Raw genomic sequence first — 18,333 nt, forward strand, 5'->3', positions numbered from 1 at the left:
CTTGAACGGAAATCGAACGACATCATTAAAGCCATGAAATGAAGTACCTTCGCACAGATCGCATCCGTAATTTCTTGGATCCCAGAGTGAGACGAGTCGAGCTGCACAAGTGTGCAGCCTCTAGACGTATCCACACAATCCTCGGCACATCGAATCTCCTCCTTCTCATTGACGAGCTCCGTTCAATCTCCGTCGTCATCGTTACATCATCTCGATTGCATCTGGGATGGAGAGGAGGTGTGGGGAGAAGGAAGAAGAAGGAGAAACACCGCTGAACAATTCTGGCCTGGGTGAATTTCTTTTAGGGCCTTCCCCTATTTATACTAAGTGGTATTTTTCATAAACACCACCAAAACTTAAATATATCGTATGACGTCCAAAAGACCATTTGCATGTGACCGTCTAGGCATATGTATCAGTCTAGTTAACCTTTATTAGCCTTCCAAATTAATTAACTATATCATCATATAGATTAATTAACATCGAATCGACTTAACCTAGGCCTAGAAGTCTCCAACACGTGGGGTGCCAAGCTACACCTCGTGCTCTAGAAGATAGAGTGTGTATCAACTCAATCATGGAACATGTTTGTCATCGGTTACTGAGTACATATAATGCCTCATTCACTTGATGCTCCTTGTACGACTTAAGGTATGGTCAACTGCCAAACCCTAATCGGTCAACTGAGTTAGTACTGATGCATTTGGAAATCATTGGAGAACTCTTCTCCGATATTTCACTACCTTGGCCAAGGACTTCATCACATCGTCTTCCTTGAGCTGTCACCTTGTATACCGAGGGTGGAAAATCCCATCTTGAACACTCAATCATCTTTGTGAACTTCTTGATGCACCTGAACTAAGACTATTTAGAATCCCATGATTAGGGACGCGTAGGTCATAGTCAAAGTACAATTGTTTGTTCATAAAACGTCTTAGGTATCTCAGGTCAAATGACCACTTACACAATTGTGACATGAATCAACCTGATTGACAGTTCGGGGTAATACCATTAAGAGATTCGTACGAATCAATTTAATGAAATCTTTCCACTAAAGAGCACCCACTATATATCCTTAGTGTCTCCACACTAATGGCTATAGGACTGCCCATACTCATCATATGAATGAGGCTTGATAATGTTATTCTATTCGGATACTTCGATGTCCATCTCGCATATCCATTGAATAGGAATATTCAGAACACATGCTTAAAGACTAGTGATCTCCATACTACGATTTCATCATAATTCACTTAGTCCGATCATGTATTCATGGACTTCATTATAAGCATCACATGTGCACTATAATGAATATGTTCTATTACTGAACATGGAACAAGATATGGAATGTGTGATTGACTTGCCGACCACATATATTTCCATCACATGTCACCTTGTGGGAGGCCACCAAAATCATTGGGTCACTTGGCAAAAATTATGTCGTCTGAAGGACGAGGGGTGTAAGGATCAGGCACCCTCAAGACGTCAAAGACATGCTTCAGAAGAAGCTTGTGTGGCATATGCGTCCCATGAGCTCTATGTTTGGGAGCTTTATATTGGTCAAGTGTGGGCTCGCCATGAGTTTGATATTAAAGGCCCCAACCAATGGCATACTTGGCAATGCCACTTGCTAGATACATACATGGTGACTCGCCAGCTAGTTAACCAAGGCACGATTAGTGCATGGTACTATACTTTGCATGCCTATACCACGTTATATCGCCACCCTACTTTTCTACACAACTATGGAATGATGGTGTCGGTCTTGGTATCGGTTTGTGGGAAAAACCTAAACCTAGACCTAAACTTTGGTACGGTCTTAGTTCGGTCAAAGATCGGTTTTGGTATGATAAAACCTACAATTTGGTCATGAATACCAACTAAAAATCAGGATCAAAGTTAAAAAAATAAAATCAAAATTTTGGTAAAATTATTAATTAAAAAATAAATCAATCAATTTTAGAATTTAATTAAAATATTTTCACTATTGTTCCAGAAAAGCAAAGAAAATTCATGTAAGAGTTTTCTATTTCAAAGCTTCACGAGGAAAAAGTACTAAAGAAAGATAAGCTATTGAGTTGTTAAATATGCTAAGTTTTTTTTCTAAGAGATCCCACAACACATGACTCCTTATCTTTGCTTGCTACTATCTTTTCTTGCTTTGACTCCAATGTGCTATTACATCGTTTTGAGATATGCATCATGATTTATCTTCTCAACCTATAACAACGAATCAAAAGCGTCACAATATATGAGTACGAGGACACAAATCAAAATAATATTTTTTAAAATATAAGAATGCCACCTGAAATAAATAAAAATTTACTCATTTGACTTCCTCTACATCATAATCTACTTCGCATTCAATTACCTCATCATCCACATGATCATCACAAGCCCAACATTTCATTGTCATCATAATTTTTTTTGCTAATAACTTTTTCTCTTTTAAATGTCACAAAGACGCTCTGGTGGAGCACTTGATGCATAGATTGATAAGATTTCGTTTGCAAGGATCGCAAGACATGAGTATTTTTTAAACCCAATACGATGCCACCATTCAAGTGAATCATCTCGAGCACCAATGTGAGGTTCACTAACATAATCATCCACTTCATCTCTGGTAGATATTGGTACCATTGTAGTGTTCGTTTTCTCTAGCTCTATCGATGCAATAATTACCTTTGATCGTTTGGCACTTTGAACAAGTCTATCTCCAATAACTCGCTTGGCACGAGTGGGTACAGCGGTGGGCTCCAAGTTAGGGTTTCTCCTTTTTTTTTCAAACTCAAAATTGGAGTGGTATTTTATCAAATATGTGGAAACCCTAAAACATTTTAACGAAATAATCCCATAAGGTCACATTTTTTTCAACAAATCTTCTTTCACTTTCGATGGGTACCCCCTTCTCTATAGGGGGAAATTGTTGGGTTTTGTGCCTCGTTTCATCCATGGAAAACACGTTTCCATGGATGCGGAAGTGTATCGATCGATTCACAATCAAAATTTAAAATTAAATATCAAACGTACCTTTTGGGAAACTTATTCCACCCTTGACATGCTCACTTTGAGATCATTCTGAAGTCGTTCATGCGTTCGACCTCTAGAAGTATCCACGATCACTCGGCGCTTGGCTCTCCACCTCTTCCTCTTCAACTCTTCTTGGAGACCCTCTCCTTGGTTGATGCAGAGAATAACTTTAGTGGCCCAATAACATTTATTATCCAACCTTATTAAGTAACTATATCAATATATAGACTAATTAAATAAGGATCGATTTAACCCAATCAGTAGGTTAAGTTCCCAGCCCGTGGGGTGCCAAGCTACACCTCGTGCTCTAGGGTAGCCTCGAACTCTCTCATGGAACCTTTACCATCATCGGTTACCGTATATGTATAATCCATCATCCGCGTGAGACTCTCGAATGAATTAGGGTATGGTTTATCATCAAACCCTAATCCATCATTCGATTAGTCATGATAGTTAATATGGATGTCGACTTCTTAGTATGATTTGGTTCGTTCTGTTAAGGGTCGGTTAATTTTTCTAACACTTCTTCGCTCCTAAGCACTAAGCGCATAAGTCTTTCCATATGAAGGCGCCATGCGCTACTTTACTGATGCGTAATAGGGATCATAAGAAACTGCCTTCTCCAATATCCTCACTACCTTGGCCAGGGATTTTTCTGCATCATCTTCCTTGAGTCAATCTCCTCTTATACTGAGGGCGGATGTTCCTGTCTTGACCACTTAATCATCTCCGTAAGCTTCTTACTTCATCCGATCTATAACTTATTTGAATCCCATGATTAGAGGCTCGTAAGACATAGTCAAAATGTAGCCGTCCACTCACGAGATGTCCTTGGTGTCTCAGGTCAGTGAATCACTTATGCAACCATGGCTTGAATCAACCTGGTTGACGTTGAGGTATAACCATTCAGGGTAGGGTTGGGAAGTTCGTGTTTCACCATCGAACGAACATTGTTCGACGATGAACGAACATAACAAAAATTGTGTTTGTGTTGCTGTTTGGTTCGTTTGTGTTCGTTTGCGAACGAACACAAATGAGACGTGCATTTGGAACCTTAAATTTTAATAAATGAAAATAATGAGCTATTTAAGTTAAATTTTCATTTAGGGTACGGAACGAGATCAAAAATTCAAAGAATCATTCATCCAACGGAGGAAGAGAGATCACGATCTATCAACGAATCGATATCTCTCGACAAATTAAATCACAAAATTGGGGTTAGGAGCATGAACATTAATTCAAAGCTCCATCAATCAATTATAGGATCATGGATCGCAATACATCGAGAAATCAATTTTTTAAGACAGATTAAATCACAAAATTGGGTGCAGCAGGAAGATCCACCGATCCAATAGAGGAAGAGCGATCATGATCAATCGACAAATCGATATTTCAGGAGGGGGGAGGAACGACCATTTTTCCAAACGGATTAAATCACAAAATTGGGTGCAGCAGGAAGATTCACCGATCCAATAGAGGAAGAGCAAACGTGATCAATCGACACATTGATATTTCAGGAGGGGGGAGGACGGTCGATTTTTCAAGATAGATTAAATCACAAAATTGGGTGCAGCGGGAAGATCCGTTGATCCAACAGAGGAAGAGCGATCGCGGTCAATCAGCAAATCTATATTTTTTGGGGGGGGGGGAACGACCAATTTTTTGAGACGGACTAAATCACAAAATTGGGTGCAACAAGAAGATCCGTCGATCCAACAGAGGAAGAGCAATCACGATCAATCGGCAAATTGATATTTCAGGAGGGCGAAGGGTGTGGGGGGGGGGGAAGGAAAACTTGGCGGGATGCATTGGGAAGCTAAACTGTTCGCGAACAGTTCATATGTTCGTGAACCATTCGCGAACATGTTCATGACCAATTTTTTTTGTTCGTGTTCATGTTCGTGTTCGTTTGTTTGCATGTTCGTGAACGAACATATTTTTTTCCCAACCCTTATTCAGGGATTCGTACAGATCAATTCAGTGAACTCTTTCTCCAAAGAACACCCACTATCTGTCCTTAGTGTCGCCACAATAAAAGCCACAGGATCAGCTATACTTATCGTATAAGTAGGATCAACTAGTGCTATTCTATCCGGATAATTCGATGTCCGTCTCAACTATCCATCGAATAGGAATATTTAAAATACATGTATAAAGACTAGTGATCACTGTATTATGATCTCATCATAATTAACTAAGTCATTGCACGTATTCATTGACTTCATTATAAACATCACACAAAATAATAATGAACGTAAATATGTTATTCAATGAACTTAAATGAACATGGTAGTGTGATTGGCTTGATGGCCTCATAATATCCATGATATATATGAGCCTTCTTCCTTAGAAACTAAGGGGAGACGACTCCATTTAAGGGTCCTAGGGGCCCCTAGTAGGAGAGAGGCTCATTAACATGCCCACACATGAGCTCACACATGCACAAACATGTAGGTCTGTACAGTAGCGCAAGCACGTGCAAGAAAACAAACCCAAACACATACGTGGCCGACATACAAGGCCTACAAAGAAAGGAAAAATACGTGAATGATAACGTCAAACCTCTGGGGCCCGTTGACTAGGCGGAGTGCTTTGAAGGCTGGATCTCGTGCGTCAGGCCTCGCTTGATGAATTGGTTGAGACTGAGTCGTCAAAGCTAGATGGTCCCCCATCACTCATACTCCAATAATTTATCCTTCATGTCAACACATGCACTTTTAAGTGAGCTTGATTGTTCAAAGCTTAGGGGTACCCTTCACTTTGAAGAGGATTGTCTAGACCTTCAATTGATGCTTACAATTTTCTTTATAGAAATTCATAAGCTCTCAAAACTGTTGATGATGTAACAGACTTAGACTTTGAAATAACCTTAGTTATGTCATGAACAACTTGAAGTTCACCTAAAAAAAGCTTTAGGAGATCTCACTCTTCATCAGTGATGAAAAACCTCACTTTGTTGGTGTTGGGACAGTCACTCGCCATCTTCTCTAATACTCCGCTTCCCTCCCAAGCTGCTTCAATCATATCATATGTTGAGTTACACCTAGTTGGGACATCTTCAATGAGTAAATTACAGTTTTCGATGCCCAATTTCTCGCATGTATTTTGATAGTGGTGAAGTTGTTGTGCTGAAGCTCCAACTGCAATGACAAGTTTTTGAAGTCTATAGAGAATATATTGAATGATCTTGGAATGTTTTCTTCAATTGTACTTTCATGTTGCTCAGTACCCTCTTCAATTATATTTTTGGCCCCGATATATCAATAAAAATTACTTTTATACATTTTTGAAAAATAACTTGCATAAAAATCAATGAAATAAAAGTTTGATTATAATTAAATACCTTGTTCCTTCAAGACTCAAGTCACAGATAGGTTTAAAACATGGGCCATACACGGTGCATGGTGTTTATTGTTGAACTTGGAGCCAGTGTCCTTCAATAGCATTTCTAAGGTTGCAACCATTGTAGTATTATTAGTTGCATTATCAGTTGTGATGGCAAAAACCTATAAAAGGAGGAAAATATTGTTAATTAGTTAGTGATTAAGATGAAAAAGCTAATAAAACTTCAATTAGCTTGCGAGTCAAATTGTAATCTTTCAAAGCTAAGTTCAATAACTCTGCCAAGCATGAGCCCTTATGTGATCCAACTAATTGCTTTACATTAAGAACTCGTCATGGAGATTCCATTCCGCATCAATCCAGTGAATTGTCATCCCCAAAATAGCCTCATGGTTGGTGGTAGTCCAAGTGTCCAGTGTATTTGAGACTTTTTCAACCCGGCTAATCTCCTCTTTAAACTGTGATTTCTCTCCTTCAAATCTTTCATCCGCTGCACGTCGTACTGTCTTGGCATTTGGAAGCTTCAAATTACATTGTGCAAAGTACTCACACATTTTTTTGAATTTTGATTGTTCGATAATCAAGAATGGCATATCAGTACTGATGATGAGATCTGATAGTTCTCCTTTTGTTTGTTCTGGTGTTCTACATTTAAATTTTGGTGTAGTGTGAAGGCTTAAGTTGCCTATGAACTACGACATTACAATTTTTTAAGTGCTTGCCTGTCTTATCTTTTTCCACAATCAACTCCTTACAAACCTTGCATCAATAGTCTCCATTACTCTTTTTTTATGTAGTATTTCAAGACAGGTGAAACTCTCTTACATTGATAATTATCATCTTCATTCATTGGAAAATTATTTTTGATTTGTGCATGATTTGATGGGACCTACGTAATGAAAAATACTGCCAACATTCAATACAAATAAAATTAAATAAATAAAAAATATGGGATATATTGTGTCCCTACTCAAATCCATAGACAAAAGTTGGTGATACTTTGAAGGATGGGCAGCAAGAGGCCTTGACAAAATGCAAGCGACAACTGGTGGCGGTAACACAAAATGCAGGCTACAACAACGAGCAATGACCCGTGCAAGATCCTCCCTTAAAAACCAGAAAGGTGGAAATTTATTTCCTCTTGTATCTGCAATTTTAATAAAGTTACATTTATATGATTATATATTTTACTTATTTACCTTCTTCATCAAAGTGTTATAGAAGAGTAGGTTGAAGGGTATGGGCACTTAGGTAGAGGAGACCAGGGTTCAAATCCTAGTTCCGACAAAAAAGTAATATATTTTTTTATTTTTCTATTCATTTTTTGGTTGGTTTTTCGGTCCAGTTTGCAATCCAAACCAAAAACTGTACCAAACTTTCAATAAAACCATGAAACCCAAATCAACAGTATCGATTAGATCAAGTTTTATCAAAAGTTGGTAAAAGATGATGAATCTTATACACAACTGACTCCAGTTGATCGTGGCCCCATTGCTAACAGGGAACACGATACCCCTATGGGAGAAACATGGACTTTCGTTAGGCTTATTACCGAAAACTATGGCCACTAAGATAGGGGCCTGTCCTGATCATCTTATCTAGACACGCATGCCTAATAGGCATTTCTCTTGACGCTCCTCTTGGATTACCTTGTGAGAGAGATTCCCTACACACGCTTGGGGTCGACGCATCAGGCACCCATGGCCTACCGACTCTTGAGATAATTTGTCACCCACATCTCGTTGTTGCTTTGGAGATTCATGCACCATGGCCTAGCGACTAATGATTAGGTGCCCATATTGGTCACTCCCTTAGTTCGTGCTGTCATTGTTGCCCCGTCTCTCCTCACCTTGAGACTATGGGACACCTCTGCTTCCATATTGAGATATCTATAGAATGTTGACACCAATTTATACACCATTGGCATCTGAATTTTTGTACCCTTATTTCACGAACACTGCTAGAGTGTTTTGGCAAGATCTTTATCTCGTCAAAACACTCTATGTCTAGCCCTTATCTACACATTACCATAACATACTTACTATGGGAGATATGGGAAGGGGGTAATTCTTCTCATTTTTTAGGGTCCACCATGAGTGCACATGATGTTTGAGCCATGTCAAGAAATGACAACGATAGACACATCGACTCATACCACCTACTGCCTGATGCTCACTTGCTACATGTGATGCACTCTACACCTGGGGCATCATGGTTGCTTTGACCTGTGTCACCACTCGGCAACATATTGTCCATCGGTACCCACCATCAATGGGTTCTCTCAAGCTCAACGTAGATGTTGCAGGCAAAGGGAACCCAGGCCCAACCGGTGGAGGTGGTCTCCTTTGAGACCATATAGAGAGTATCATTTTTGCTTTCTCATATTTCTATGGAGTTCATACTAACACATCAGCCAAGGCTATGGCGATACTCAATGGCTTATTCCTCTGTGAGGAGCGAAACCTTCAGGATATCATCATAGAATTAGACTCACCATTGCTAGTCGATGTCCTCCATGCAAGCTCATGTTTCTAGTGACATCTCCAAAGTGTCTAGAGGGACATACGTGGTGTCACATGTGCCTCACCAGTATTTGCCTCTAGCTATAGGAGGGGAACCAGATGGAAGAGGCCCTCGCCAATTAAGTAGTATGCACTCGCATCCATTCCCTCAATACTGCTTTGCAAGATCTTCCTTGGGAGGCCCGAGGAAGCCATCACGTTGAGAGACTCGACATGCCAGCTCTTCGCACACGCCAGACTCTTGAGCTCGACGTCCTCCACAACTGGCATAACAGATGGACCACTAGAGGTGATAGTGCAAGGCATCCACCCTAGACCCTACACCCTTCGCAGAGCTCCAAGATGATACTTGATGAGTGCTAACATAACACTTGCTCCACGCATTGCCAACTTTGAGGACCATGAACGAGTAATCGCCTGAGGTCTCCACTGCGACACACAACGGTATCAGTATTGTATGTTTTTCCTTTGTATCATGGGCATAGGGGAATGGGGCATGTGTGTAATTTGAATATTTATGCTCGCTCCACACTTATAAACTCTTTCTAACACTCAACCTTAAAAATAAAAAATTCCCCTAGGTGGCATCTACGGCACGATTGGATCGCTCTATGAGCACAACCCTTGGATTGGTCGTACCTGGCAGTGTATTATTGCCATTAAATAAAGGCTTTAGGGGCCATAAGAATGCTTTGGGGGCCAAGTTCAAGTAGGTCAAGAGATGTCGTCCATGAAAAACTTTGGGGTTGAGGATGACCGAGCTTCATTGACTTCATTGACAGAGCTTCACGTATATGATGGTGATAACATGCACTTTTAGTACCTTTTATGATCATATTTGCATCTTTATTTGCATTATATTACTTATATTTGCATTTTATCAAGCTTAAATGATTAAATCTATTTTTAGAATGGTATTCTGAATTTATGGATTATTGGTTAATTTTACGAAAATAGATTATAAAGGAATATAATTTTTTGAGACCGAATATGATTTTTATGGAATTTTTTTGAAATTACAATTAGAAAGATATGACTTTTATAAGTCGATATATATATATATATATATATATATATATATATATGGATTTTTTGGGCTTTTATTTTATTTTTTATGAATTTTAGAAGATTTTTGTAGCCCTTTTATCTCGCATAGCCAAGAGTCGCCGTTCAATTCGTCGAATGATGACGAATAACAGTTAGGGCTGATGATTAGCGACATCCAATCATTAACTCAGTTAATAATTGGCGTAAGCTGATAACTCAGATTTTGGAGTGTACTAGTTATAAAGTAATTACTAATAATAATCATTTAGGTAATCTGAATTAAAACAACAATATTTATAAATCTTACTAGCCTAGGGAGAGTAAGGATTGATCATCAGAGAGCTAGGTAATAGTTAGTGAATTTTCAGTTAAAAATATTTTTTGGTAGATTTTTATAAGTTTGTTTTATACTTATAATTTATTACCTATAAAGAAAAGTAACTAGATTTACTAAAATTTTAAATAAGAAATTTTATCTATATGAAAAATAATCCTAGATGGAAATATTGGACAAAGTATGATTTTTGGAAGTTTTTATGATTTTTACAGAGCTATTTTAAATTTAAAATAAATTTACTATTTGAATGTTGGAGGTGTTGGAACCATCTGGATGTTGGCTAGCTGCTCCAAGACTAACCCGTAGACAAAGGTGAACAGATCGGGATGAGGGGAAGAAATGGTGATCGAACCTCTTTGTCACACACCCCAAGGCCCAAGGTGACCAAGACTCTTCTACTTCTCTAGTAGCTGTTTCTCTGGAACATCCCTGCTCCCCCCAACTCTCACTAAAGGTAAGAGGACTCAAGAATAATTCCACACATGTCACTAAATCTTGGATTTAGATTGAAACAAGAGTGAGTATTACAATGGATTGGGAGGGGTTTATATAGGGAAGAGAGAGAAATGATGACCCTCGGATCTCCCAAGGCCTTTAATGGTCCAGATCTTTCTGCAGCCTCAATCCTGGTGAAGAGGTGGCCACCAATCAGGTTGAATCCTCTGATTGCTCCTCATTATGGTCGCTCACATGGCTTGCATTTTTTTGATGATTTGGCCTTAATGAGATTAAAGGCTCATTAAAGTCATGTAAGCTGTAACTCTGGGGCACTCCTGGAGCTCCGAACGTGGCTGGGCCTTTTTGAACCTCTTTTCCATAGCCCAATAACCCTTAAATGAGACCTAAACCAGAAAATGTCAAACACTCTAAAAGAGAACTGAGATTCATTCCACTTGACTCTATGAGTAAAGTGTGTTAGTCTAAAAGAATACTTATAAATACTCAATTACTAATTTAGGCCAACTTCATGAATTAAGCGCTAAATGATGTTTAAATGAATAATTTAAATATTTATACTCATTAAACATTTCACTCAAGTATATCATTTAGCACCTACTATTTGATTCATCATGAGCCAATCATTTAGCCGAGTAGTCATGGCATCGCGATTAGCGAAGCCATGATTGCATTTATAATTAATATAAAATTTATGAAATTTTCAGGTAAAGGGAAACGTGGGCCAATATAAAAAGGGGACGGATTTATTTACAATGATCGCTCACATGGACCGAGGTGAAAACATACAAAATGACACTTCTCTCTCTCTCTCTCTCTCTCTCTCTCTCTCTCTTCCTTTGAAAGTAAAAAACGGCGGTCAGGCGACGTGGTGCAATGACATGGTATCACGTGTACACATGGCACTAACATGTTGGATTTTTATTGGATCTTTGCTGACCTGGCTCGCGCTGACACAATGCCACGTCAGCCATGAGAAGAATAAAGTAAACTTTTTAAAGTAATATAAATAGAATGATTCTTTTTTTTCCTTTTCCTCCTATAGGTACATGTGGTGACTCCAAAAAGTGCACGTGCTGAAGACGAGAAGACACAAAATCTCAACAATTTTACAGTTCAACAAAAATGAAAAAAGAGGAAGCGTTAGAGACGATGATGAGGAGAGAGAAAAATCAAACTCTAGGATTGCTCCAACTTCAAACGGCAATATCTGACAATCTACAACTCCGATTGAGATAAAATTTTCAGCACTGCTTCGTCTTCCCCTCCTCTTTCCATCTATACCCTTTGATATATAAATAGAGCCTGAGTAACTGTGAAAATCATCCTGTACTTTCTTCCTACCTGTGTGGGCTGATTAAAAGATAGGGAGTTTTGAGATCCATCAAATGTGTTCTTGGTGTCTTGGGTGTGTGGGGAGAAGCATTAGAGATGAGCATGAACTTACTGGCACTCTCAAATCGCTGTGATCTTGGCAGAATGTATGGTTTTAAGTTAAGCTTCTCCGCCTTGCATTGTTTCTTTTCCCGATATCATAGTTATCTTAGTTAGAGTTTATCATTGGCTTTTCACTATCGTTTCACTTCTTACATCTTCATATCTCGTCTCTACCATATCATCGTTTACACACTCGATCATCATCATGTCCTTCACGTTCTCTATCTCACCCCCCATATCACTTCACATAAATCACTTTCACTTACTCTTTTCTTTAAAAATTCAAGTTAAAAATATAACCATCACATCCTTTTACTCAATTTCACTTGCTCACATATTTTTTTCTCGTCTTCATCTCGTCTCGTGTCGATCATCACTACAACAAGAAATTAATTGCTTAATCATCGTTCCCTGTGGAGATGATCCGTAATCATCACTAGCTAAATATTCCTAAGTATGGATAAATATAATTTTATTGAATAATATCAATTACCAATGATGAACTAAATCCCCTAAATTTGAGATTATCATGTGGACAAATATTTTAATGACATAGTTTATGAAATCTCTTTGTACCTAATGTGTTGGTGACCCAGCTTATAGTTGATGAAATCATTTTGTATCTTATGTGTTGGTGATCCAACTTATAGATTGCGACTATTAATATATATGGTGCATATAATTCTTTTATAGGGTTAGTCAATGTGAAGTGATAGGGCTTATAAAGTCATTTAATACATTGGTACACAGATCTAGAGTGTCACATATGTCAGATTTATTGGATGTGTGGATATATAAACTTAGATTTTTTAATGAAAACCTAAATGATATGAAGCGGTAAACAAAAAGTCCAGTGCAATTTCTCCCTTGCTTCTTGAGTGTCCTACATGCCAATTGTGATCAAAATGGCAATAAGATCTTTACTGATCTAAGGCACTGACAATCAAAAAGAAGATTAGGTAATTCAATTAGCCAAGGACCATATGGATATATCTAGTGGACATACATGTATGGACTGAGATGACTTGTTCAAGGAACCAAATGTAGGGGACATCACTCCATGCAAGGTAATTCATTCATTGACATGTTCAATTTTTTGTAAAGGTCCGATTTGATTCATATTCGTTCTGCGACACCAATCCCATCTTGGATTGTTGATCATGGTAGTATCATTTTGGTCCAATAAATTGGATCATGATTGATTAATGTTTCTATTTAGTCTAATTTTGATATTACTCAGTACTTGGATCACCTGGAATAACCTGGAGGGAGAAAAGTTAGAATAAGATCGAGGAGTATAAAGAAAAACGAGACACATCCAACATATATTTGATTTATAATCACACTGAGGTAAAATTTTATTGGGTTATAATTATCATATTCTTTAAACAGAAATCCAGCTTGGTGTCTTCTAGGATTCCCTTGGATGCTTTTCTCTTGGTGCTGACAGACAGAATTTCTGACTTCTAGGGTTTGAACAACACAAAAGCTCGCTTTCTATTCCTTCTTGCAGGCTTAAATACCTGCCAATAACATAAGTTGGCAGACCCCACTGACCAACATGACATATTCCTAGAATAATTCACATGATACACATATAGGTGGGTCACTTATAACTGTTATTCCTAGAATAAGGACAAAAATATTACATAAAGATAAATAGCAGAAACATCTCTACTCAACAATATAAAGTTCTTGATCTTTGTGTACAACTATAAACACCTTCAAGGGACAATATCAAAGGCCAAGGAAAGAAGAAAGCAGAATCTGAAAAACTAAGCGTATCATGTACCTCATTTGCATATTATTCGTAGTTCCAAAATCAAAGTATTAGATAATCATATTGAGATTATTGATTTTTTTTCTTTTGAGGTCTAGATATTACTAATTTTGAGGAAGACTGAATCGAGAGAAGATCTTTGAAAATGGGCTTGAGTTAAAGATGTTGATAAAAAATATAGAAAGTGCTTTTTAGAGAAGCTCTTGGAAGAGAAGAACTTGATTTGAGCACGGACAAGGACCATATTATAAGTGAGATAGAATTGGATAGGGATTTAACTAAGAGATCCTAAGATTGAGATTGAATGAAAGAGATTAAGTGACAGAGATTTAGAGTGCCATCGAAATTTGGTTGAATTATGAATGAGTGTTGGACTTGAAAATAAATGAGGAGACCTAGTATGACTTGTTCTACTATATTTCCTTCAAATTTGGAATGAATAGAGATGACATAAATACTCAGTTCATTGAAAAGAAAAAAAATTGAAAGAAATAGACACATTTTTCTATTACCAATGCCTCCAGGAAAGATCAGTTTATGAATAAAAGTCTCTAAGTAGAACTCAAATTGAATAAGCTTATTATAAGGGAAGCATCCAAGATAAGCCTTTATGGCCAAACAGAAAGAGGAGATTTTCACCCCCATTGTGAAAAATCCTATGTGGCAAAAGACATGAGAAGATATCCACGGGCAAAACTATTTGATATCTAAATTGTATACTTTGTATCATTTTCCTATTCTTGGACAGTTAATTGAACCATATAAAACATGTCTACAATCATCACGTCACTCCATTCACGCTACCCTGTCCTCCAATACATGTATCCACTATTGTTAGGCCCCTAACTAGCGGCATTCCCTGCCCAGAGGCCTGCATGCTTATTGGGAGGGCGTGTTTGCGTTGGACTCATGATCTGTAATGATCGAGTTCTATTTAGTGCTACACTGTACTGAGGGTGGTGACGCCCTACCTGATATTTCAGGCCATTGCCACTGCAGTGGTAATACAATACGGATGGTGCGCGTGCTTGTTTGCGCTTAGGCGGGACGGATCAGGCGAGGTCTGTGCATGCTGGGTGCGAGGACTGACCAGAGCGCGCGTGCAGGTGCCAATGCTTCCCGTGGCCGCCAAGCACCGCACGTGGGCGTGGGACGCGCAGGCCGGGCAGCAGTGCTGCGAGGCAGCGCGGAGTTTTGCGGGGAGCCATGCAGCGACCGTGCAGGCCGTGCATTGCGTGTACGATGCGCGGGGTGGGAGACATCCCGCCAAGAGACTAAGGCTATTGGCGCACAGTGAGCGTTGAGATGGCTTTGGGGGCACGTGGCGGTCCCCGCGGGTAACACTGGGCGCGTGGCGCCCAGCTTGGAGAGCCCAACACGGCATCGTTTGAGTGGACCAAGCGAAAGGTGTCAGCGCGGGTGCTGTGGCGTGTGTGATCGCCCAGAGGCTAGGGTGGTGATGGAGGACCATCTAGTTGATCGAGGCCCGTTCCGTCACCAGCCCCCTTGCGGAGTCTGAGCCAACGTGAAGAACCCACACTTCCACTATCAGGTTTGAGAAGCGGCATCATCATCTTGCTCCGTGTCATGTGTCTTTATGTAATTTTATTTTTCATCGTCTTTGGATAGTCGAGGGGCCCCTCCTGCATAAGTACCGGCCTCCCGCATGTGTTTTTTTATTTTAGTTATGATTAATTGCCATCTTTAGGGGGAGGAATCCATGTTGGTCTTCTTCTCCCCCTAAAGATCCCTTTTAAGGGGAAAGCCTATTGGGCTTTCCCTTATAAAGGGGCCAAATTGGGCCTCCCACAACCATCACTCCCTCTCTATAAAGAAGGGGGAGGGGTGGACGTGGGAGGCAGGCTTGGTCATTGGAAAAATTATAGATCTCGTTCTTGTTGACAGTTATTTTTTTCTGCCTTTGTGGAAGTGTTGATTGTGTTTAAGAAGAAGAGACGTGTTGATTTAAGATTCAAAATCAAGTTGGAATTTGCACACTTTCATTGAATTGTTTCTCGGCTTGAGGAGTTCCTTCGGCATTCTCTCGTAGTTCTTTTGTTCGTGTGTACTTTATTCTTCACGACAATAAAGATTAGCTTGGACTTCCAACCAGAATCGTCTGGTTCCGATAATTGTGGAGGGGAATCAAATGTGGAAAGAAGAACCTTGACATTTGTATCTCCAATTTGGGGGTAATTTATTTTGATTATTCTCCATCCCAAAACTGGGTTTCGGTTGTCAATACCTATCCAGGAAGAAATCCTGTTTGCCTCACTTCTCTATGGTCAGTCATTGGAAGAAATCTACAGTGCTCCCCGCAAACCTTCTCCACAGATTTCTGCGGAGTCTGACCGTGATTCGTGTCACCACCGTGCTCAAAAATCTTCGACGAAAATAACCATCGTTCAGCACCATATGAGACAAAATTTGTGGGGAAATATTGACTGTTCCTGAGATCTCTGAATTCCTATCCACCATCTCGGCCGTTAATCGTGTGGAGAGGCTTGCTGGGACGTGTTGAACACGGTATTTGTGGTCTTTTTTGTTTGCCGGCAAATCCACGTGCAATCAGCAGAGGGTCTTGCTGCCGTTGTTGAATCCAGCACTGCCACTCTTTAAAGACGAGGACTGACGGTTGTTCTTTGCTACTTTTGGTACTCCACTGTGATTAGTCTGATCCCGTGGTGATTCCTGGTGTCACCTTCTGATGGAATCCGCCCATCCGAATGCCGATACTCTGAATGTGGCAGATTGGATTTTGACCACCCCGCTATGACATATAAGAACTACCCAATTGCCGGTCTACCCAGCCCTCAGGTTATGCTTCTTCACTCTCTCCCCACTTTCTGGCAGTTTTAGATTACTTTTTCGAGCGCTGATTACTGATTGCTCTTCTGCCACGAGTGAATTTAAGCGTGAATATAGGATTAACCACCAATTACTGTGTTAGTTACTCTTTTCTTTGACGGTACTTGATCAGTTCGTACTCGTCGACGGTGTGCACGCTCACAGACAGTGGCGTTCCCTACCTCGTTGGACTTGAGCTGAACATGGGGATTAATGGAAGCCTTGTCATGACAAAACCTGTCACATGTCGTCTGCTGATTTACGTCTCGTATCATTCTACGACTTACATATTTCTTATTATTATTTTCTCAATTCATATACGTTATTTCACGTCATTATATCACATTTAGAGTCTACCTTCTGGACGTAACACGAAGTGTAAATTCTGACCGTCGTGTAATATCAGGTGGCATGTGTGATCGCTAGGCCCATGGGCGCACAGCGTGTAGAGGCGGTGCCAGTGGCTGCGAGCCTCAAGGCGTAGTGGCGGCCCTACCAAGGTGCGTGGCACCTTGTCTCATTACGACGGTATCAACATTGGTCTTCCCACATGTAATGTCCATGACTACGAATATAACCTTTTATGATATCAATGCAATGACACTATTCCTCGATGGGGCTGTGTCCCCTCCCTTTCCTCTAACCCTTTCTATGCGATCTTAAGCTATTGCAAGAAATCAAGGCTGCTCAGTGTTCCGCTCCAAGCATTGAGGCCAGCACGCACCAGATTCGAGCAATTGTCCTAGCTCGGGATTTGACCGCGTGACAACTAAAAATAGAACATAAGTTTATTGTTGAATGAAAAAAATGGGCTAACATTAACCTTTATAAATCAACAAGTGGTATCAAAACCATCATTGGTCACTAAGAGCATATCCAAGAGTAGGGATAGTGACTTGTGCATTGTTTTGATGAAACTAACTCCTCTTATTGAAAGAAAAAAAGATGTTATGGATAGGAATCAGAAAAACTTTTTGGAATATTATACCAACAAGTTTGAGCATAGACATAAAAGTTGAGAATAGCACATTGTCTTTAAACTCCAATGCTATGAATATTCTCTCAAGCATTTGAAATGCTTAAGAGCTAAGCAATATCGCTGCTCACCCGTCACATCTTATTTTTCATACATACACTACCATTTCTATGCACAAAAATTGACGCTTTAAGATAAATATGAAACTCTACAGTGCTTTGGTATGCTCATTGAGACTATCTAGACTATATCTTCTCCCTAGTCACATAGTAATTTCCGAAATAATTTGTTTGGTAGACAATAGCTTTGCTCTTTCTTGGTTTCACAACTCACTCAAATCATATCCAGCAAATCAATAGAAGAATCAATATGATGGTATAGAAATTAGAGAAGAGAAACAACTCTTACATACATATTTAATGCATTTTGCTACTTCAAATTACAATAATAGGCATAAATTTTGAGAAAAGTGGTGAGGTCGCACAGAATGATAATTCCGTAATAAGGCACTCAGAACAGTCAGTATAATATCTTAATACGCAGGATAATATCTTAATAT

The sequence above is a fragment of the Wolffia australiana genome, chromosome 3 (genome assembly GCF_029677425.1).
Source record: "Wolffia australiana isolate 7733 chromosome 3, ASM2967742v1".
Lineage (NCBI taxonomy): Eukaryota > Viridiplantae > Streptophyta > Magnoliopsida > Alismatales > Araceae > Wolffia > Wolffia australiana.